Source organism: Neofelis nebulosa, chromosome 3 (assembly GCF_028018385.1).
Source record: "Neofelis nebulosa isolate mNeoNeb1 chromosome 3, mNeoNeb1.pri, whole genome shotgun sequence".
NCBI lineage: Eukaryota > Metazoa > Chordata > Mammalia > Carnivora > Felidae > Neofelis > Neofelis nebulosa.
In genome coordinates, this window is record NC_080784.1 from 85439955 (window position 1) to 85464872 (window position 24918).

The 24918-nt window shown below is 36.6% G+C and overlaps 1 protein-coding gene across 10 annotated transcripts in view; it reads left to right on the forward strand.

The window, feature by feature from the left end:
* Positions 1-24918, forward strand: part of INPP4B (inositol polyphosphate-4-phosphatase type II B) — a 775173-nt gene that overhangs the window by 351896 nt on the left and 398359 nt on the right. For 6 of the 10 annotated variants that reach the window (XM_058721302.1, XM_058721289.1, XM_058721298.1 and 3 more), the window contains one exon: positions 20259-20325. The gene's annotated coding sequence lies outside the window, so the exon portion shown is untranslated. Of the gene's footprint in view, positions 1-10369; positions 10470-10843; positions 11029-20258; positions 20326-20678; positions 20773-24918 lie in introns of all 10 variants that reach the window. The other 4 variants (XM_058721291.1, XM_058721295.1, XM_058721293.1 and 1 more) reach the window with 3 other exon arrangements.

Consider the following 24918-nt stretch of genomic DNA (forward strand, 5'->3'; position numbering starts at 1 on the left):
GACTTCTCTGAAGTCTCCTATAAAGGAGCAGACTAATTTCTTGAAATCTCATACAGAACAAAGATTCTCTGATAGGCAGGCAAGTATCTCTGCTTTAGTACCCCAAATTACAAATTAACATTCTGATAACTTCAGTTCCCCTTTGATTGCTAATTCTTTTTACAGTAGAAATCACTATTAATCAACAACTAAATATAAGACCCCTAAATTGCAATTGTTTCCATAATATCTGAACAAAGAGACCTTTTCCTTTTTCTTTTTTTTTTTTTTTTGAATGTTTATTTATTTTTGATAGAGTGAGAGAGACAGAGCGTGAGCAGGGGAGGGGCAGAGAGGGAGGGAGACATAGGATCTGAAGCAGGCTCCAAGCTCTGAACTGTCAGCACAGAGCCCAATGCAGGGCTCGAATCTATGAAACACAAGATCATGACCTGAGCCAAAGTTGGACACTTAGCCGATAGAGCCACCCAGATGCCCCAAAGATGCCTTTTTCTAAGGAATTCTTTAATTTACTGATGTTTTTATCTTATGAAATTAGTTATCAGTTATTGTTAAATTGGTTTTTAAAAATATTCTGGAATAGGGGCACCTGGGTGGTTCATTTGGTTGGGCAGCTGACTTTGGCTCAGGTCATGATCTCACAGCTCATGAGTTCAAGCCCCCTGTCAGGCTCTGTGCTGACAGTTCAGAGCCTGGAACCTGCTTCAGATTCTGTGTCTCACTCTCTCTCTCTGCCCTCCCCCACTCCCCCACTCTCTCTCTCTAATGTTTAATAAATAAACATTAAAAATATTTTATAATATTCTGGAATTTAATTGGTGATATACTTTGGGTCTTCTAATTCTAGTGTTTGATTGCCAGTGGATGTGTTAAGGCATAATTATTAGAAGTTGTGACTTTCAACTGTAAAGATAGACTATATCTAAGATTTCTTTTAATAATTGTTTGTGGCTTACTTCTTCATAAATTTGATAAATTCGTATGTAATGTCTCTATATTGCCAGAATGAATTTCTATTGAATTCTATGAATTTCTAATTGGTATTAATAAAATACTGATAATCTTACTTAAAGCACATCTTTTTGCCCTAGTACTCTGAAACTTGTTGAACAAATCTATATTACATTGGTAAATTATATTGATTTTTAAGCTGCTCTTTTTTATGTTGCAATTATGTATCAGCTTCTGTTTCCACATTAGAAAAAACTTTCCATTTTAATCTGACTGTATATGGCAGCCCTCATACATCACTCACCTGATGGCTTTAGGTGCTGTTTTCTGGCTCTTTTTAAGTTTTAAGTACTTTTCTTAAGATACAGTGATAAGAACTATACATGATGTTCTAGGATGGGAAAAATTTCCAGTATTTTTACTGTAACCCTGTTATGATGCCCAGAGTTCTCTCATCCTTATTAACTGCTCCATCACTAAGATTCATATTCCCAAGAGAAATAGTCTAGAGATTCCCAGATTGCATCATGGCTCTGTTAAAGCCCTGGATTCTATGAGTAAAAGTCATATTTTTGGTACCACATTTTCCTTTGGTATCTAAGGAGCAATAATCTTGAGTCCCTATTCCATTCAAGAAATTTTGGTCTCCCTCCAAGAATTTCTAAGAATCACTAGTGAGTATTCCTGAATTTTACAAATAAATTCAAGTTGTTGCTCATCACTTTAGAGCATGAGTCCTTCCCCACTGCCTGTAATCATATAGTTATATTAATTCTGTGTTAGCTCCTTACTTTTCAGTTTGATCCAAAATATGTGCATGACATTACATTAGTCTATAAACTACAGACTTCAAGTCTACAAATTTGACTAGGACCTAGGGAAATCATGATGCACATGTCTTTATATACATATTTAATTTTAGTATAGTTAACACACAATGTTACATTAGTTTCAGGTGTACAATTTAGTGATTTGACAAGTTTATATATTATTCTATGTTCATCACAAATATAGGTCCCATCTGTTCCGTTACACCTCTATTACAATATCACTGATTGTATTCCTTTTATTTTTATTTTTTGAAAGAGAGAGAGAGAGAGAGCGCGCGCATGTGAGCACGCAAGCCAGGCAGGGGCAGAGGGAGAGGGAAAGAATCTCAAGCAGACTCTACGCACAGCATGGAACCTGATGCAGGGCTTGATCTCAGGACCTTAAGATCATGACCTGAGATGAAATCAAAAGTCATATGCTCATCTGACTGAGCCACCCTAGCATCCAACACTGACTATATTCCTTGTGCTCTGCCTTTTATTCTAATGACTTACTCATCTCATAACTGGAGGCCTGTATCTACACTCTCTCCTTCACCCATTTTGTCCAACTGCCCAGCCCCTCCCCTCTGACAACCATCAGTTTGTTCTCTGTATTTATAGTGCTGCCTTTGCTTTTTGTTTACTTTTAAAAATTCCAATTATGAATAGAATCATATGGTATTTGTCTTTCTCACTTTGACTTTTTTCACTTAGTATAGTACTGTGTAGGTCCATCCATGTTGTCTCAAATGACACAATTTCACACTTCCTTTATAGCTTATCTTCATATATTGATGGACACTTAGGTTGCTTCCATGTGTTGGCTATATTAAATAATGCTACAATAAACATAGGGTTGCACATGTCTTTATGAGTTAGTGTTTTCATTTTCCCTGGGTAAACACCCAATAGTGGAATTATTGGATCATATGGTATTTCTATTTTTAATTTTTTGAGGAAACTTCATACTGTTTTACACAGTGCTGTACTAATTTACATTCTCACTAACAGTGCATGAGTGTTGTTTCTTATCTTCTTGATTGTGTCCATTCTAACAGGATGAGGTGATATCTCATTGTGGTTTTGATTTGCATTTCCCAGATGATTAGTGATGTTGAGCATTTTTTCATGTGTCTGTTGACCATCCAAATATGTTCTTTGGAAATATGTCTATTCAGGTCCTCTACCCATTTTTAATTTGGTTGTTTATCTTCTTGGTGTTGAGTTGTATCAGTTCTTTATACATTTTAGATATTAATCCTTTATCAGGTATATCATTTGTAAATATCTTCTCCAATTCAGTAGGTTCTCCCATTAGTTTTGTTGATTATTTCCTTTTGTGTGCAAAAGCTTTTTATTTTTGATGTAGTCCTAATAGTTTAATTTTACTTTTGTTTCCTTTGCCTTCAGAAACATATCTAGAAAAATGTTGCTATGGCTTATGTCAGAAAAATTGCTGCCTGTGTTCCCTTGTAGGATTTTTGTGTTTTCAGGTGTCATATTTAAGTCTTTAATCCATTTTGATTTTATTTTTGTGTATGGTGTTAAAAGTGGTTCAGTTTCATTCTTTTACGTGTAGCTGTCCCATTTTCCCAGCACCATTTATTGAAAGGATTGTCTTTTTCCCATTGTATAGTCTTGCCTCTTTTGTCAGTGAGATAAATTGAAGAAACAATCATGGTTTTATTTCTGGGGTCTCTATTTTGTTTTGTTGATCTATGATCTGTTTTTGTGCCAGTACCATACTGTTTTGATTCTTCAGGTTTGTAGTATATCTTGAAATCCAGAATTATAATACTTTCAGCTTTGTTCTTTCTCAGGGTTTATTTGGTTATTTGAGGTCTTCATACAAATTTTGGTATCATTTGCTCTATTTTGTGAAAAATACTATTGGTATTCTCATAGGGATTACATTGGATATATAGGTTGCTTGGGTAATATGAAGATTTTGACAATATTAATTCTTCTAATCCATGAGCGTAGAATATCTTTACATTTGCTTCTATCATCTTCAGTTTGTTTTATGAATGTTTATAGTTTTCAGAATACAGGTCTCTTGCCTCTTTGGTTAAATTTATTCCTAGGTATTTTATTCTTTTTGGTGCAATTTTAAATGAGATGGTCTTTCTTTCTTTCTTTCTTTCTTTCCTTTTTTATCATGGAGAAATAATTTTATTTTGCATTTTTTACCTTTGTTTCATTTATTTTACCATGCACTTACATTAATTTTGTGTTTTAAGATGTGTGATTTTTAAAAGAAAATGGTTTCTGTAAAGAAAAACCTATATATTTTTATAGGTTTTTAAAGGTTCCTGGAAGAACAAATATTGTTAAAATGTCAATACTTCCAAAAGCAGTCTATACATTCAATGTAATCCCAATAAAAATTGCACCACCATTCTTCTCAAAGCTAGAACAAACAATCCTAAATTTTATATGGAACCACAAAGACCCCAAATAGTAATTTTGAAAAAGCAAAGCAAAGTGGGAGGTATCAGAATCCTGGACTTTAGCCTCTAAACAAAGTTGTAACCATCAAGACAGTATGGTATTGGCAAAAAACAGACACATAGACCAATGGAATAGAATAGAGAACCCAGAATTAGACCCAAAAATGTATGGCCAACTAATTTTTGACAAAGCAGGAAAGAGTATCCAATGGAAAAAAAGACAGTCTCTTTAACAAATAGTGCTGGGAAAACTGGACAGCAAAATGCAGAAGAATGAAACTGGATCACTTTTTTATACCATACACAAAAATAAACTCAAAATAGATGAAAGACCTAAATGTGAGACAAGAAACCATCAAAACCCTAGAGGAAAAAACAGGCAACAACCTCTTTGACCTCAACCACAGCAGCATCTTACTTGACACGTGTCTGAAAGCAAGGGAAATAAATGCAAAAATGAATTATTGGGGTCTCATCTAGATAAAAAGCTTCTGCACTGCAAAGGAACCAATCAACAAAACTAAAAGGCAGCTGAAAGAATGGGAGAAGATATTTGCTAATGACATATCAGACATATTAGATAAAGGATTAGTATCCAAAATCTGTAAAGAGTTTACCAAACTCAACACCTGGAAAACAAATAATCCAGTGAAGAAATGGGCAGAAGACATGAATAGACACTTTTCCAAAGAAGACATCCAGATGGTCAACAGACACATGAAAAGATGCTCAACATCACTCATCATCAGGGAAATATAAATCAAAACCACACTGAGATACTACCTCACACCCGTCAGAATTGGCTACAATTAAAAACTCAGACAAACACAGATATTGGCGAGGATGTGGAGAAACGGGAATCCTCTTGCACTGTTGGTGCGAATGCACACTGGTGCAGTAGCTCTGGAAAACAGTGTGGAGTTTCCTCAAAAAATTAAAAATAGAACTACCATATGATCCAGCAATAGCACTACTAGGAATTCATCCAAAAGATACAGGAGTGTTGATTCATATGGACACTTGTACCCCAATGTTTATAGCAGCACTTTCAACAATAGCCAAATCATAGAAAGAGCCCAAATGTCCATCAACTGATGATCGGAGAAAGAAGATGTGGTTTATATATACAATGGAATACTACTTGGCAATGAGAAAGAATGAAATCCTGCCATTTGCAACAATGTGGATGGAACTGAAGGGTGTTATACTAAGTGAAATAAGTCAGTCAGAAAGAGACAGATATCATATGTTTTGACTCATATGTGGAACTTGAGAAACTTAACAGAAGACCATGGGGTAAGGGAAGGGGAAAAATAGTTTCAAGCAAAGAGGGAAGCAAACCCACAAGAGATTCCTAAATACAGAGAACAAACTGAGGGTTGATAGGAGGTGGCAGGGAAGAGGGGGAAATGGGTGATGAACATTGAGGAGGGCACTTGTTGGGATAAGCACTGGGTGTTGCATATAAGCAATGAATCATGGGAATCTACCCCTGAAACCAAGAGCACACTTAGCTAACTTGACCAAAAATTATGTTTAAAAAAAATAAACGAATAAACAAAAAAATTCTTTATCAGGTATATTGCTTACCTCTGTTTCATTTAATTATTTTTCCAAGATTATTTCTTGTTCTTTCTTTTGGAGTACGTTCCTCTGTCTCCCTATTCTGCTTGACTTTTTGTGTTTGTTTCTATGGATTAGGCAAAACAGCTACTTTTCCTAAAGTTGAAGGAGAGGTCTTTCATAATGGGTGTCCCACTATGCAGACTGTATGCTTGGTGACTTTTGCTGGCTCACTATGAGCTGGACCTTGCTGTAGTCTGGGCTTTTCAGGTAGTGGGCAGAGAGCATTCCTACAGTTCCTTGGCTCTTTTAAACTTCAGCTTTTTTTTTTTTTTTTTTTTTTTTTTTTTTTCTGTGTCTTAGTGTGGCTAGGACCAGTGTGGGTTGTGGACTCTGAGCTTGCTAAAGTTGCAAGATTTCTGTGATGATCTGATCAGCCATTTATGGCATTGGGGCCCACTAACTATGATGTTCAAACCTGCCCCTTAGTGTGTCCATCCCTGCTCTGGTCTGGGCTTTTTAGGAGGAGTGAGGGAGAGCATTCCCAAAACTCCTCAGCCCTTTCAAATTCTGGCTTCATTTTCTGTGCCCCAGCATGGGTAGAGATGATGTGGGTTTGTGGACCTGGGGCTGCTGAAGTTGCAAGCTCACTGAGACAACTGGACTTGCCCACTTATGGTGTCCAGACCTGGCTCAGATCTCAGCTTTTAAGGTGGAATGGGAGTGTAAACCCAGTGGTTCTACAGTCCCTCTGACCTGAAGAACCTGCCTGCAGCTCCCCTGCCAATTGGCAGAGTTCTAGTGTTCTCTTTTATATGCTAGTTGCTCTTTTAAACCTTGGCTTTTTTTTTTTTCTGTACTATCGCCCCCCCCCCACCCCCCCGTGCTATTCACAACATCAGGGGTGGGGGAGGGGTCCCTTTGTTATGTATCTTCATCTCTCTTGCTGTTCTCTTGGTTTCTCTTTATCTGTTCTATCTTTCGTTGTTCAGTAGCTGTTCGGTCAGACCTCTGTTCTTCTTCAGGAGAAACTATTCTATTAATAGGTGCAGTTTGGTGCATTCTGTTAAGGAGGTGAGTTCAGAGTTTTCCTATGTCACTGGCTTGAACTGGAACCTCTTCTGCCTGTTTTTTTTGTTTTTTTGTTTTTTTTAAATGAGAGTGATTTGTCTCTGTTGTTCTCTTACACTTGGGTGGAAGGTTCAGATGAGGATTAAACAGTTTAATTTGCTTCTTAAATTGATCCCTTTTGTTCTCTATTTTGTGTCACACAGGTACCTATGGCTGCATCTGAGTATCTTCTTCCTTTTGATTTTGGTCCAGGAATTTGTTTTTCTAACCTACTCTTATGAATTTTTTGTTAGAGAGACTCCTGTAGTGAGAGATATGAAGTCATCTATCGCTGGATCTACCAAACACATCTCATATTCATGCAAATTTTAATTACCTTTACCTCCCTGAATAGGATAACTATCTCAGAGGTATTTTATCATATAATTAGACAACATCTAATCTAGGTTCAGAGCTCTATCATTATCCTCTTTGGATTTTATTTAGTATGTCTCCTCTAATTCTTTCTCTTAGAGTCCTAATAGGTAGAAGTCTTGAAAATGTCTCTGTAGGGCCGTAGTGTGCTGAGAAACTGGCTCTCTAGAAAACAGAAGTCCAAATTTTTAGTGTTCGTCCATTTTCAAGGTATAAATACTCTCACCATGGCTAAATTCAGGCTAATAAGGGAATGCCACTAAATACAGATTTGGGGGTCACCTCACGGACTGGATCAGCTGCTCTGGCACAGTATGGTTTCAGGGAACTTCAGTACCAGCCTTTCAGTCTACAATCATGGAGCCACACTGAAACTAAACCCAGTAATGTTCTGAATTTTTGACACTGATCTCTGCATCTCTGCTGCTCAAACATAACCCAAGCTTCTGAATCTCTTTATGGAACCATGTGGATTTTCAAGTCATGGTTTCCCTATTGCACACATTAAGAACTCTGTAAGAGCATGTATCTCAATAGCTTCCTAGGTCCCATCTCCTTTAGGAGAAGTCACTCTGGTCTCTTCTTAGTTCTTGACCCTCTTTGTTTGGCCTTGATCTACTGGACTTTAGTCAGCCCTATCTAATTTGGAAACAACTAAAGCAAAGATAAATAATAATGAGTGTTTTAAGGCACAGCCCTTGAATATATAAATGCTTAAAAATGCTAACTTATATCATTAGATTTTTGTATAATCCACAAATTATAACTTGTATATTATTTTATTCTGCACTTCTGAAATGGTAGATTAGAAGTGCAGATAATGTGTGGTGTCTCCTCAAATCTTACCTTTCAAAGGAAGAAGCCTATCAGTTTATGTCTGTCCTTTTGTTTTGTTTTGACCTTAAATCCTAAGTGTTCTCTTTGTTGGACCATAATCATGAATTCACAGAGTCTGTAGCTGGCTCTTTTTCTTTGATATATTCTTTAAAATGTGTTTTTATTTGTTTTGACATTTCTTAAAAAGTAATCTTACAAGTTGTTTGGGGGGAAACCATTTTATTCCCAGATATTACTGGATCTATTGGCTCTTTTGAGGGCTTTCCTGTCATCCTCACTCTGCCTGTCCTTCCATTTTCTGAAAGATGATTTTTAACAGGTGACAGTTTATGGCATTTGACTGGTAGTATGTCTTGCTTGTGCACGAAGCTATTCAAAAGAGCAAAATTTGAAAGCTGTATTTTCTCAAAATTAATAGAGCTGGTTGAACTTTAAATAACAAAAATAGGTACCTTTTCTTTTCCAGTATTATTGTTTTCCTATATTATACATGCCTGTAATTTTAATCCCCAGCATGCATTTTTTTTTCTGGGCTTGTAGTAAGGGACTTGGTAAGCAATCACTAGGATTCCTGTAGGCTATTGACTTTCTCTATTTTAATTTAAAATGATTTCCCAACTAATGCCCACATATTTCTGCCATCTGTCTTTTTCTCTAATACTTAACTATTTCTTTTGTTTCCTCACTCGTATGACAGTACTAAAGGTGATGTTACTGTGATGATGGTTACTTTGGAACTCACTCATAGTCATCTATTCTACTACTTCCTATGCACTAGGATACAAAAAATGCAATAGATAGATGTTCCCTTCTTGAGAAGTTTTATTTACTTTTCCCAGGAAATAGATCCCTGTTCTCTCTAAACTTTCCAGTGCTAAAATCATATGCCTATCAATGTATTTGAGGTAATTAAAACCACTGATCTCTTTGTGTTTTTGTCTAAAATGTGACTTAACAATTTTACCTCAGATTCAGTAGACTTAGTCATCTGTTTTCCCAAAGCTGATGAAATCAAATCATCTGGGAGCTTTTCAGAAATGCAAAATGCCCCAATTATACTGACTGAGACTCGAATCCCCGAGCAATTCTGGTACAACGTGTTTAAAAAGAACTTGTTTAATGTATAAATCAGTTCACCATTTCAATTATTCACTCAATAACACTTTAAGATACAATGTGTGTAGTCAGAAAAAGTAAATTAATATAACAACATATAAATAAATAACCACATAACAAGCCACCATAACATAAATAATATGAGAGTTCCAAGGGGAGACAATATTCTTCCTGGCATATATATGACAAGGGTTTGTTGGGTTGGTAAAGTTCCAACAGGTAACCACCTAATGAAAGGTGCCTCCAGACAGAGGACATTTGCAGAAGCCACAAAACAAAAGCCATTTTAATAATGGCTGAGACAAAATCCACATAGAAAATATCCTGTACTCCAGCCTGAGGAGCATATGTATATTTTATCATATGACAGTGAAAATAACAACCCTAGAAATTCCCTTTTCTAATATGACTTTTGCCTTGAAGATGTTTCTGATAATTCCCACACAGAACTACATTTCTCCTGGGCCCCTGTTGTCTGTCCTCCCTAATGTGCAGGCAGGCTATAACCACATTCTGATTATCCTCTTGTCTTCAACTATTCTTGATGCCAAAGTCTTTATTACCAAATCATTTGTTTTACTTTCTTCATTATTTATGTATCTACCATTGATATAGACAAATGTATGCAACCTTCCTTGGACTAATTTTGAGCCTCATAAAATCTTCATAGTCGACTGTGATGGAGATAGTCAGCTGTCCATCAGAGATCCTGGTTCCATCCCAAGGTATAGAGTTATGACTGCTCAACCCACTTTCACCCAGGGGAATCATGTGACACTTCCAGACCTGGCCCATAAAAGGCTCTCATGTGATCATCATTGTCTCTCTGTCCTCATTTCCCTGTTGGATTTCCATATTCAGGGTGACTAAGCCACTTGCCTCCAAGATGATGGAGTCTCTTTCAGCATGAGTGCCTGAAGGACTTCATAAAATAGGCCTCCTTCCATGCCCTCCTCAGTCAAAAATTGGATCAATGAGATAATACAAACCAGACTGAGATTTCATGGATAGCTCTTACAAAAGCAAGCATTACCATAACTTATACAGGAACCCAGTATCTTTCAAATGAGTAAATTAAGGGAAAGGATTTTCAGTTAATATAGGCATAGGTTTTATCTTCACTTATGTCTATATGGTATTTCTGTGTTTTTTCAGGTGATGGCAACTCTTCTCTGTGAGATGGGGCATATGAATCTATAAGGTTCCAAGAGCAGAAAAAAATAACTGATGACAATCAGGATGCTAGCTAACAATGGTATATTTTTTATTTCAATACCACTGAATACTTCTTCTGTTCACTGGTTACTGGAAATCTTAAATACAAATGAGGCTACATTGCTCAACAGTTTTATTTTAATTTTACTTCTTTGTTTAGCTAATGACTTAGGGATCGTTATTAGAAGTCAAGTAATCAATCTTAGGAGTCTAAAACATCCCTAAAGGGACAGAGAGATTTGGATTTTATGGATTACAGAGGAATAAGTAGCAGAACCAGGACTTAGAATCTGTATTTCTAGACTCCCAGGTTTATACAGTTTTCACTATTCTGTTTTAGTTATCTGCTTCAAGAAAAACAAATCACAAGAGAAGTTTTCCTTTCCAAACACTAATGTCTGCATTTTGTATTAGGTTCCAAATTTGTTTCCAAACTATGGCCCAGTGTAACTTTGTTTTCCTCTGATGGGAGTCAAGGAAATGATGAGTTTGTGATCTCAAGAGAATGAAGAGACAGTGCCTCTGATTTAGCAATTCCTATCTCTGCTCTGGTGCAAAGACTACCCAGAAGAATGGTAGACTGATGCAGAATCAAATTAGTAAGTATGCAGTAGATATAAGGGTCTTTTGAGCAGGGTTACTATGCAACGATTCCAAAGCACTGATATTGGGTGTTTAAAATGGGAGCATAAAGAATACTAAGATGTTGGAGATGCATTCAGGGGGGAAAAGGAAGCTTAGGAAATATATATTTTGACTAAGGATTAAAGAAGAACTTTCTAGCTGTCAAAGCTATGAAGAAATAGAATATCTGATTTTCTTCCTGAGATAGTGAACTACTGAGCCCAGTATCATTGGCCATGACATCTTGGTCAGAGGTGATTTAAATGGCACATGAGGGATTGGACTCAGTGACATTTTTTCCACAATATTTACAGTCCCTTTCTAGCTTGAGATTCTGAGATACGTATGTAAAGTTTGCATTTAATACTATGACCTACTGATGATACATTATTGGCCAGATCTTCTTCCTCTTCTTCTTCTTCTTCTCCTTCTTCTTCTTCTTCTTCTTCTTCTTCTTCTTCTTCTTCTTCTTCTTCTTCTTCTTCTTCTTCTTCTTCTTCTTCTTCTCCTTCTCCTTCTCCTTCTCCTTCTCCTTCTCCTTCTCCTCCTTCTCCTTCTCCTCCTCCTCCTCCTCCTCCTCCTCCTCCTCCTCCTCCTCCTCCTCCTCCTCCTCCTTCTTCTTCTTCTTCTTCTTCTTCTTCTTCTTCTTCATGTATCATTTTCTCTTTAGTAATACATGCTTTTTTTTTTTTTTTTAATTTTTTTTTCAACGCTTTTTATTTATTTTTGGGACAGAGAGAGACAGAGCATGAACGGGGGAGGGGCAGAGAGAGAGGGAGACACAGAATCGGAAACAGGCTCCAGGCTCCGAGCCATCAGCCCAGAGCCTGACGCGGGGCTCGAACTCACAGACCGCGAGATCGTGACCTGGCTGAAGTCGGACGCTTAACCGACTGCGCCACCCAGGCGCCCCTATACATGCTTTTTTTAAAGAAGTTGAAAATTCCTCAAAAAAGTTGAAAAAAGTAAAAATTGCACTGCAGTTTCACCATCTGTATAATTAGGTTTCATAGCTGCCAATCAGCTAGTTTATAAGAATTCATCTGATAGCAATAGGGTGGGCTGGCTTTTCTATCTGGTATAGTGGGCACAGTGTCAATGACCTTCAATGCTTTTAGAGGCCCATTAAAATGTTTTAATTTCTTTTAAAAACTGAAGAAAAAAAGAATTTTTACTTTGAAAAAATTGTGCTACATAATATTATTATGTTTATCTTTATACCAGTGTAGTCATAAGCTGTAATTACATATGCACATCTACCTATCTATCATCTATCTCTCTCTTTATCTACCTATCTATCTCTCTATCATCTATTTGCAGACAGAGAGAAAGAGAGAGGTTGTGTATGTGTGTGCGCACGTGCACATGCACCCACCCACGCATGATGGAAGAAGGGCTCATGAAGACAAAATTGTATAGGACCCATTAAAGTCTTGATGAACAGAGACCCAGGCATGGGGGCTTCCTGCTCAGAGTTTTTAGCCTACCCAAATCCAAAGGAGTACCACTCCACAACAAACCTCCAGTTCCTGCTTTTGGCACAGGCTCTACCACTCACATCACTGATGTGGGCCAGATGGTAGATCCTCTGCCCCCACTGTCTTGAGATCAGAAATGTCAGCTCTTAGAATGAGTCTCCAGGTTCTGTGGATCACATGCTTCAGAACTGAAGCCTTGAATAACAGTATCTTATCAGAAAAGCCTCGGACACATGCTTCCACCCTAACTTATACCACATTAGGGATAATTTAGACTCTTAACACGTAAGGAAAAGCTGGAAGTGGATTTCTGGCCATCCATCCTGGTGATGAATGAACTTGTAAGGTGGGGCATTTCCCAAACATAGAAGATGTGTACCCAAGCTTCTGAACAGCCAAATCCACCATACAAAAACTATTGCCAACACATTGCACATAGCTGCCAACTATTGTAGCTAGCCTTTCTGGTTTGCATCGGTTTGGTTTTATTTAACAGTTAAAATGAAAGCTATAGCTTCAATTACTGAATGCTTATTGTATGATTGATACTATTAACACTATTTGAATTTTCTAATTTGATTTTTTTCTAGTTTGATTTTTTAATTACAAATAACAGCGCTTCGAGATAGGCAATATTATTCCTACATTTCCATTTTATAAATGAGGAACTGAAGCTTAAATAGGTGAAATAACTTGCTCATAGAGATAGTTAAGGATTAGAGAAGATGGGGTTTTACCTGCTACACTATACCTGCTGTCTTACCTGCTACACTATACCTGTTATGTACAAAATATACAATTTTATTTTTTATTTATTTATTTTGAGAGAGGGAGGGAGAGAGAGAGAGAGAGAGAGAGAGAGCATGAGTGCCATAGGGGCAGAGAGAGAGGGAGGGAAAGAGAGAGAATCCCAAGGAGGCTCTGCACTGTCAGCACAGAGCCCAACGTGGGGCTTGAACTCACAAACTGCATGATCATGACATGAGCCTAAACCAAGAGTCTGATGCCTGACTGACTGAGCCACCCAGGTACCCCTGAAATATACAACTTCAAAATGTTTTTAACGTTTGTTTATTTTTGAGAGACAGAGAGAGACAGAGCACGAGTGAGGGAGGAGCAGAGAGGGACAGAGACACAGAATCTGAAGCAGGTTCCAGGCTCTGAGGTGTCAGCACAGGGCTCGAACTCACAAATTGTAAGATTATGACCTGAGCTGAAGTCAGATGCTTAGCCATCCAGGCAGCCCCTTTTTAAAAAAATTCTTTTTTAACGTTTGTTTGTTTGTTTGTTTATTTATTTATTTGAGGGACAGAGACACAGCATGAGTAGGGGACGAGCAGAGAGAGAGAGAGAGAGACAGAGTCTGAAGCACAAAATATACAACTTTAAAACATGCTTTTTACATTTAACATTTTTGCATAAGCCTTTTTAAACCTGAATTTTAAATTTCTTTTTAAAGATTATGTAATATTTCACCAAATTAATATTACATAACATTTTTTAGATTTCTCTTGCTTAATCTTTAGGCTATACATTTTTCTTTTTAAGTCATATTGTAGTAAGTCTTTGTGTATATAATTATTTTCATATTTAGGATTATTTTCTAAAAATAAATTATTGTAATTAAAAAGTAAATAAAATAAATTATTTCCATTCTATACAAACACAGATTTAGAACTACTCGATCAGTCTAAGAACATTTTTTTGAGAAGCCAGCACCACACTTTTATTTACTTTATTGATGAAGAAAAAAGCTCATTAATTCTTCTATTCAACATTCATTACATTTATTGCATGCCTTCTATGTACTTGGTATGGTACCTGTAATATCATGATGATGTGATAGTCACTTATCAAAAGGTTATTATGACTTAATGGTGTTAAAATCGGTGTAGCGCAAATAAGCATTTTATATTAATTATATATGGTAAGAATGTTTCCTAGATTTTCTGGGACAGGGTGGGAATACCTTTAGAGCTCATAAGGGTTGTAGGAAAGTGGCATTCAAGGCAATTTCAACATGGCATTAAGCATGAAATTTTTTTCTTTGCCAATTTTTTAGATGAAATATTGTCAACCATTGTCTTAATGGTTATTTCCTTGAGTCCTAATGTAAGGTTGAACGTTTTTCCAAATGCTTGTTAATGAGTTGTTTCTTCACTGTGAAGTATCCTTTGATGTTTTGGTATTCAGTATATATATAGAGAGAGATAGATTTTGGTGCATTGTATTTGTTGCAAAATAATTTCAGATCTGCTTTGCTTTAATTTTTTTCTTTTAGCACTTACAAGCTTCATAAGTACAGTTGACCTCTTCAAAAATGCATGTAATTCATTCCATTTTTATTTTTTTATGTTGCATTTTATTTGTATTTAATTCCATGATACATCTGGAATTTACATCTATGTCTAATGGGACATATTTGATTTTATTCCAAAAAGTTAGGCAATTATCTCAACATTATTAAACAAATCCTTTCCTTCTCATTAATTTGTGGTGCTCATTTTATCATACACCGAATTTAGGTTTCCTTCCTATATTATGCATCCATAGAATCCTATGCCCATTTGTCTCAATTTCTACCATAATGAAAATTGTTATTAATTTTTTTCCATCAAACTTTCTGATAGCAGGAATTATGTTGTCCCTTTAAGGGACATAATGCTTGGTATATGACAGGCATTAAATATTTGTTGAATGAATGCATTAAGTAGGGTGTTTCTAGAACTGCTTATATTTTCCTAATTATAAGTGCTTATTATTTCCTTATATTTTACTAACTTGTACATAATTTCTAACCAATTCTGCCTGTGTTATATGTGTCACAACAATATATTGTATTATTAGAGCAAAACCTCCCTTTAATATTCATATTCAGAATTTTTGTTGGGTGCCTGGGTGACTCAGTCAGTTAAGTATAGGACTTTTGATTTCTGCTCAGGTCATGATCTCAGGGGTTTGTGAGTTTGAGCCCCGCATGAGGCTCTGTGCTATCAGGACAGAGCTTGCTTGGGATTCTCTCTTTTCCATTCTCTCTACCCCTCTCCCCACTCTCTATTTCTCAAAATAAATAAATAAACTTAAAAAAATACTTTTTGTTATGATTTATGACTCTTTCTTCAAATGAAATATAGAAAGTGTTCACAGGTTCCAAAATTATGTCCATTAGAATTTTGATTGGATTTATGCTAAAAATATAAATTAATTTGGGAAGGAGTGATATTAATCTTGTAAATACTTTCCTACTCATGCATTTGTTATAGTTTCTTATTTCTCTTTATAACTTTTTATAATTTTCTTTACCTAATTATTCATAAGTAGGTTATTGATTTTGTTGTTACTGCTGTAGTGATTCAAGATTATTGATGCTATTGGGAATTGCATTCATTTATTTTGAAAATTTTACCTTGTTTATTGCTATTATGTGGAAAGTTATTGTTACAAATTCACCTTGCATCCTGAGACTTTTCTTGAATCATTTGATTAATTTTAACGGATTTTTTTGTAGTTTTTTAGTTAATGTGAAGATCATATTGACAATAATTTCATTGTTTGCTAAATTCTACTTTGCCTTTAGAATAAGGGATGAGAATTAGGGGACAAAAGTAAGATTTTGAAAACTTGCTTTTGGAGGTAGAATTAAATTTCACATTTATTCTAGGGACAGTTAATTATTATAGATTTTAAAAACTATGTGTATATCAACTATGAAGCTTTTTTTTTTAGATTTAATATTAGAGCATAGTTACATTGTATCTGGAAGACTCACTTTTGGACAGAACAGTGGATTGAAAAATTTCTCAAATATTTGATTCTCTCCATTGGTACTAATTAGTGGTTATTTTCTGTGTATATTTAGATATTTGGACTTTTAGTTTACATAGATTCCACAAGCCAAGACACAGAAAACTAGAAAAGCAAAAGCAGACCCCAAAAGCAAAATTGACCCTTAGAAGTCAATTTAAAGGGTTGAATTTCTAAACTAACAAAATCAGTAAGTTGCATATTGTACATGTCTATATTGATTTTAGAGAAACCAAGTACTATCTCTTTTTACTGCCCACAAAAATAAATCACCAGGTCCACTTTACCTCTTAAATATCTCGGAGATCCATCCTTTCCTATTCTTATCACCACTGCTTTAAATCAGGTCTTGGTCATCTGTTACTAAAGCTTTGGAAAAGCCCCCGAATTAATCCCTCTAATCTCCTCTAGGCTATATTTCTCACAGCTTCTCAATATTCTGTCTGAAACACAAACTTGATCATCTTATCTCCTTGCATAAAATCTACATAGTTTCAACATCTCCTGGAAAGCAAGGTCTAACCTTAGCATAGCACACAAGGCCTTCCTGGAAAGGCAACCTAGTCTAGTGGTTCTGAGAATGAGTCCAAGAAGCAGACTGTTTGGGTTTGAATACAGGTTTTGCTCCTTGTAGCTGTGTGGCCTTAACTAAATATTTACAACAGCCTATAAAACAGGTAGCTTTTATTAACATTGTGTGGTTTCCTCTTCACTTCCTGTATTTACTTTCTGTTTTGCAGTTACCCGAGGGCACTTTGCAGTTTTGTTTCTCTGTTTGTTTTTTAACTGTTGGATCTTTTAGGGGACGGATGTGTAAGATTTTCAGAACCGATGAGGACCTTCATATCATACAATTTCCTGACAGACACAGCATGCTCTCTCTCTGATCTTTTCTAAACTCCATTCCACTCAGCTCTTGCCTTTGGCACAATATCCCCAATCCTCTCACTGATGGGGGCTCTTGACCTGGACTCACCCAGGCTGTCTGGGAACAACAGCAAGCCACCTGAAGCCCAGCTTTCTTTCATGGGGCAACATGGAAATAGCTAGCTTTGAATTTAGCTATGTGACCATCACACCAGATCACTAGGGTAGAAGGAGACAGAATATGAGTGATGAAATTATCATTTGGGGCCACAAAGGGAATGCAGATAGGAACCAAAGAAAGGACCAACCTCTATAGCGTAAGGTGGAACCTAATAAAGTTTATTCTGATTTTTTATGTTACCATATATTAATTCTAATCAGTAACATTCAATTCACTTTAACATCCAGAAGTTGTTCAAAATAGAATTTTGCATTTTCAACTTAAAAACAAACTTTTATGTCCTAATTAAAGCATAATGACATACTTTATCATGTATTGTCAAGGTGATGATCTGTGTTAAGGCTTTTGGTCTATATTAACTCTGTAGGATCTTTATTTAAGGTGACCATACACTCTGATGGGTTTGGGTAAATATTGGTTCTTGCTTCATGATGAGAGTTCATGAGTGATAACACCATAAATGGAGATAAAATGAATCTGAAAGACTCGGGCTCAAATAACACAGTTGGTCCTTCTGCATCATAAACTTCTATTCCTTGGACTTGCACAATTATCCAGTTTACGTTTGATGTATTTCAGCATCACTGTGTGCAGTGTTGCCCTTGCTCTGTATGCTTTTTGTATTTTTGAAAATTGTTTCAAAATAACCTTTTTGGACACTACGGGTCATCTGAGACTACACTGACCTCTGCACGTACACATGGCAAGGTAGACTCATTACCTTTGCAGATATAATGACCCCTCAAAATATCAAGAGATGTGCAGTATGTTTCAGTGATAAAAGCAAGACACTGGCATCCACTGTATGTACAACAGAATACAATGTTGAGCCTTGAGCAAGTTAAAAAAAAAAAGATAAGAGAATGCATTACAGTTTTGTTCAAGTGTTAGAATAAAGCTACTGCCTCATCCACCTAATGCCAATGACAAATTAGAGAAAAGCATTTTTTTTTGCAAAGTCTTCCTGAATGAAAACTCACAACTTTTCTACACAATTGGTAAATTATTTTTCTCTTTTGTGTTTAGAAATCAGTAGATGGTTTGCATTTCTTTAATATCAACAGAAGCCTCATGCTTTCTCCTATTCTGAAACTATTTTTATCTAGCACTTACCTTAAAAGCAACTCCAGATCTATTAGACTCAAATAATTACATATCTCAGGGGCACCTGGGTAGCTTGGTTGGTTAAGCGTCTGACTCTTGGTTTTGGCTCGGGTCATGATATCACGGTCATAGGCTTGAGCCCCATGTGGAGCCGTGGGATCTTTTCTCTCCCTCTCTCTCTGCCCTCCTCCCTTCTCCCAAAATAAATAAATAAACATTTTTAAGAAATCAAAAATCGTGGACTGCCTGAGTGGCTCAGTCGGTTAAGCGTCCAATTTTGGCTCAGGTCATGATCTCACAGTTGGTGGGTTCAAGCCCCGCATCAGACTCTGTGCTGACAGCTCAGAGCCTGGACCCTGCTTCAGATTCTGCGTCTCCCTCTCTCTGCCCTTCCCCCACTTGTGCTCTCTCTCTCTCTCAAGAATAAATAAATATTAAACAAAAATCATAAATCTTAAAAATTACAATAAGGTGTTTTGTTTTTCCTAAATTAAGTAATACCTGGTATGATACAAAGTTGACTCTGTATTTTTCAGGCCTCATATTAAAAAAAAAAAAACATTTAGAATGGGGAGAGATAGATGAGAATGTAAATGAGAAAATCTTATGTCACATCTGCATTATTGATAGGACTGGAGGAAAGTTTGCTTTGATTAAAGTAGAATGGTTAAAGAACAACTTTAACAATAGAAGTTATTGTTCTCTCCTTGGAAGATAAAATGAAATCTCGATAATTAATAAATTTTCAATGTGAAAATTATTCCTGATAAAAAGAAAAAGAACCAGGTGGCATTTTTTGATACACATGTTGAATGACAGATAATAACAAATATTTTGGCAAACAACATGACATAATTGATAAAATATGTAAAATGCTCCGTCTCTGGAACCAGATCATTGGGTTCACATTGAAATACTGACACTTAAATTAGCCATGGGACTTTGAGTTACCTCACCCTTCTTTGCCAATTTCTCTGCCCATGAAAGGTGGGTAATAATAGTATCTACCTCATAGGGTGGTTATGTATGGGGGAAGTCCCCAAGACCACTCTCAGGCTTGATGATTTGCTAGAAGAACTCCCAAGATTCAGAAAAGCTGTTACACTGATAGTTGTGATTTATTACAGTGAAAAGAAACAGATTACAATCAGCAAAGGGGAAAGGCACATGAGGCAAAGTCCCTCTGCCAACCTCCAGGTGTTCCCTCTCAGTGGAGTCACACGTGGATGTGCTTAGTTCTCCCAAGAACAATGTGTGACAACTCATGTGAAGTGTGGTCAGCCAGGGAAGGAGCTCAGCTAAGCTTTGGTCTCTAGAGTTTTAATGGAGGTCAGTCCTGTAGTTTCATTAGGGGTCAGTCACATAAGCACGCAGCACCAGCTGACTAACCTCAGCTACTCAGGCTTTAGCCTCCCCTTCCCCCCAAGCAAAAAACAGGTGTTCACCATCAATGTACCTGGTCAGACTCCGCCAAGGCGCAGGCATACAAAAACTCTTTTATCAGGCAGACTATTCCAAGAGCTCAGAGGTTATCTTCCAGGAACTAGCCAAAGGCCAATCCTGAAGATGGACCTTTCATTGGAATGTTCAGGGTATGAGTAACTCAGGCAACCAAGTAACTCAGGCTATGTCCCATGACGTTGTGATGGTAAGTCCTCGTTTGGAATGATGGGCATTATGAGCACATTAAAATTTTAGCCAGGTATGCTTTAGCAAGGGAGGTTCCCAGTGAAACACTACATTCTAACATTTTGTCCTTTGTCCTTTACAGAGCTCTGAAGTCAGCAAAGCAATTATAGAAGAGCCAGAGCAATTTGTGGAATACAACAGCAAAGCAGGTATAATCGTGGGTCTCAGTAATTAACACATAATGTTTATTTAGATTGATAATGAATTCAAAATTATAGCCCCTATCATTAAAGAAATATTTTTACAAAAGTGCCAGCTTGGTGTCTTAGATTTTGTGTAACTGCATGTTATAGTTGGCTGACCATATCCTAAAGAGGAATTGATATCTATGCATATATTAAATTAATTTTGAGGGTTTCAATTAGGCAAGGCCTAGATATAAATATGAAGGGATTTAATAATAATAATAATAATAATAATAATAATAATAAAATCAACACATATTCATTAAAGGCCTGTTACATGGCAAACACTCATTGTGGGGTAATTGGTGATTTTACAGAACAAAACAGGCATGGTCCATTGCTGCCCTCAAGGAGCTTGTGGAGGTGACATGTAATAAATAAGGAAATATCAATATATGAATGAAAACTGTGGTAAGTGCAATGAAGAGAAATAGAGTTTGTGGGAGAAAGTATTGGGAGACAGGGAGGAATCTATTGTGGACTTGCTAAACAGAGGGTATTTCTCTGGAAAATGACACTTAAACTAAGAGCTGAAGTGTAGGGAAGAGTCCCAGGAAGATGGAATAGCAGTGAATAAACATAATAATTGGTAAGAGGATAAAGTAGCTATACCAAAGTCACAAAGCTAGAGAGAGGAGTAAGAGGAAGCCGGATTGATAATTGGATGAAACTAAGTATGGGAAGTGGCCTAGTCCCATAGGGCCTCAATGGCCTTGGTAAAGGGACTTTGTCCCAGGTCAGCTTGGCTACTTTCTGCCCTTGGCATTTCTGTGCAATGCCATTTAGCCTTCTCTCCTGGTTCTCTGGATATAGATGCTTTTAAATCTGCCATCTAACCCTACCTTCCTGCATCTGCCAAAGTACTACGTAAATGTTTTAGGATTGTGGAGAGAGGTCCTCAATATGTTCACTTCTTTGAACACTAGTTCCGTGACATGTTCTGCATAAAATGGTTTGGAGTCAAGAAATTCTGAAATTGCCTGAGTACTATAACACTCTCAGGAGCTTTAACACAGTAGAGGTTTTGAGAACCTATAATAAATAGTAAATAACCAAACAAACATATATGTCTATGTCTATATGTGTGTGTGTATACCTTTATTTAATCTGGCATTTCCCAAAGCTATTTTCAGGTTTACACTAGAAAATGTTTTAGAAGTTTCTTTCTTGGAAATATGCATTTTAAGAGATTCCCTATACTTCTGAGGCTGGCCTGCTTTTAGGTAGTTTGACCTATTTAATGGCTATGCACATTAAATGATATTAGAAATTTTATTATAATCTAGATGATTCAAGCTAGAAAAAAAATCTGTCTGCTTCAGTGGTTTAGCTTTTTCAGGCAGAAGATTTTTCTCGACCTGAATTATATGGTTAATTGCTTCAAATCTTGATCATACTTTTCATGTGAAAATATTATGGATTAAAGTCTTACTAAATAATTCTCAGTATCAGTATTAACAATATTTGTTCTCTCAAATCAGGCAAAAGAAAACCATAAGAGAAATTTTGCATCTCAGCTGCTCTGAATCTTATTCCTTTCCATTGAAAATGCTTATTCTTGTTGGTTTATAAAATTGTCATGATTTTAAAAAGTCTTCAAGTTAGGAAAATGACTTGGGGTAGTGCCTACTTTAGCACCTAAAGAATTATTTGATTTTGTATAAAATGTGGAGATTTTGTATTTATAACAATGAAAATTTCAGTAAGCCAGAATATTAGAGTTAACCTAAACTTATTCCAGAAGAGAGGTTCTCAGCATCTGTCTTGGAAAGAGTATTGACTTTTTTAGATCAATTCAGCATCTTTCAATTCAGTTAACTATTGTTAAAACAGTAAGATAAAAACATGAAGAATTCCCTAGGATTTCGTAACTTAGAAACAAAAAGCCTTGTTTCATCCCCAGAAAGACAACAAACAGCTGTCCTTTAATTACTACTTTTGCCATTTGGTTTCAACTAGAGATGTCTCAAATTTAGAATCTAATTAGAAATCTTAATTGAAAATGGCTAAAAAAATAAAAGAAAAAGAAAAAGAAAGAAAAGAAAGAAAAAGACCAACATGGAAACATAAAAGTAGAGATAAAAATAGAAATGGTAATATTTCAGCCAGATTGAATAATCGCCTGTCATTAAATGAGTTGGCCTCTGGGGAACATATTATCTGGCATGAAATTGAACTTTACTCTTCCCTCTCTCAGGAGGGATTTCTCAACCAAATGACTAGTCTTTTAATCTTTAGAAATTGTAATTTTTAGGGACTATATTTTGCTCAGTATAGGAACAATGGTTTTATTTATTTAAAAAAAATTTTTTAGGTTTCTTTATTTTTGAGAGAGAGAAACAGAGCATGAGCTGGGGAGGGGCAGAGAGAGAGGAAGACACAGAATCCAAAGCAGGCTCCAGGCCCTTAGCTGTCAGCACAGAGCCTGATGCAGGACTTGAACTCATGGACCACGGGATCATGACCTGAGCTGAAAATGGACACTTAGCCAGCTGAGCCACCCGCACCCCGAAACAATGGTTTTAAAGTGTTGAGGCCATGGTTAAATCCCTGTTCCCTAACCTGTTTCCTGTCTGAACTTGGACACATTTTCTAAACATTTTCAATCTCAGTTTATCCATCTTTAAAATGGGATTTTAAATCTCATGCAACATGGTTTCTGTTTTATTTGTCTTTTAACTTCCACACTGACTAGTATATAGTAGCAGCTTTAGATACATTAAGTTCTAAAAAGGAAGGAAAGAAAAGAAAGGAGTAATCACAACAAAATTAAATTTGAGAATACATAAAAATAATATCTAGCACAGAATATTGCAAATATTACACATTCAGAAAGTGCTTATTGATTCTGCACCCTGGAGGCAAAGACTCAAAGCAGATTAATCCTTTTCCTCAAACTTTTTTTTTCCTTATAGATATTTTGGATTCTGCTCTTCAGATTATAAACCCCACTTAAAGGCATAGTGACATTATTTCTGAATTACAGCACTTTTCATGCTCTTAGGCATGATAGTTGCTCAATTAATATTTGTTTAATTGAGTGAAACCACGAATTAACAGTGCTAGAAAGTAGATAACCCAGATTGTCCTATTCCCTTGTTGACAAACACTGTATCTAACATCCTATGCAAAAGTGGTTGACCCTATGAATGATTTCTTTCAGTGATAATATACCCACTTCCTGCTGCTTCTCCATGCAGTCTGCTCCCTTCAGATTAACCAATTTCCTGTTGCTTGTGTATATTCTACATTTGTAGCTTTTTGTCTTTGCTTGCATTATCTTTCTTTTCAATATTTTCTTTTTTTTTTCGTCTTTCATTCTTGCTTTCCTCTTCAACCCCTCTTTTCTTTTCCCTCCCTTTTATCTATCCCCACATTTTTGATATACAAATCTCTCAATGTCCAATTAAATATCATCTCTTGAAGCAGTTCCAGGTATCTCCTGAGATAATTATTTTAATCCCCCTTTTGTTTGTTTGTTTGCTTGTTGTCAGGCACTGTTCCTTGCTCCCCATCTGTGGAAGGTGACCCTGACTTAGAGCCAGTGAAAACTCAGCTGGATATGTTAATGGCTCTTTCCTCCCATCCTCTATTCCATCCTGTTTCCTTTTATCAAAAACAAACAGAAGAACCAAAAAAACAAAACAAAACAAAACAAAACAAAACAAAACAACCACCTCACCAAAGGAGTAAACCTCTGGCAGAGTTTACCACATGCTTCCACAGTGGTGTCTGGGTTACTGGTGAGATAAATTTAGGCCATGAGCACCAGGCAACAGTCACATCAGTTGTCTGAGTCTGATTGGGTTTCTGAATGTGTCCTTAGTTTTGGCTGCCATGTCCTCGAGGTCTGGAGCCTGGCTCTGCACCCAGTGGTTCGAGTACTCTGATTCCCAGGACACCTGCCTGCGACTCATACCCTGTGGCCTTACTTTACTTTGGGTCTCCCTCCCTGATTGATGATTTGGACACACACATGATGCTGAAAATTGCCCCTGTACAGAAGCTACTACTGCTTCTCCATCCCTCATCCCAAACTTAAAGGAGCCCCTATTTATTGATGCCTATTTAGATCAAACTTGATTTTATCAATTAAGTCTTGGTAATTGGACTCTTGGTCTATATAATTTTTTTTTAGTATTTATTTATTTATTTATTTAAATGTTTATTTTTTTTTTAATATTTTAACATTTATTCATTTTTAAATTTTTTTTTTCAACGTTTTTTATTTATTTTTTTTGGGACAGAGAGAGACACAGCATGAACGGGGGAGGGGCAGAGAGAGAGGGAGACACAGAATCGGAAACAGGCTCCAGGCTCCGAGCCATCAGCCCAGAGCCTGATGCGGGGCTCGAACTCACAGACCGCAAGATCGTGACCTGGCTGAAGTCGGCCGCTTAACCGACTGCGCCACCCAGGCGCCCCTTAAATGTTTATTTTTGAAGAAGAGAGAGAGACAGAGGGTGAGTGGAGGAGGGCCAGAAAGAGAGGGAGACACAGAATCTGAATCAGGCTCCAGTCTCTGAGCTGTCAGCACAGAGCCCAACGTGGGGCTCC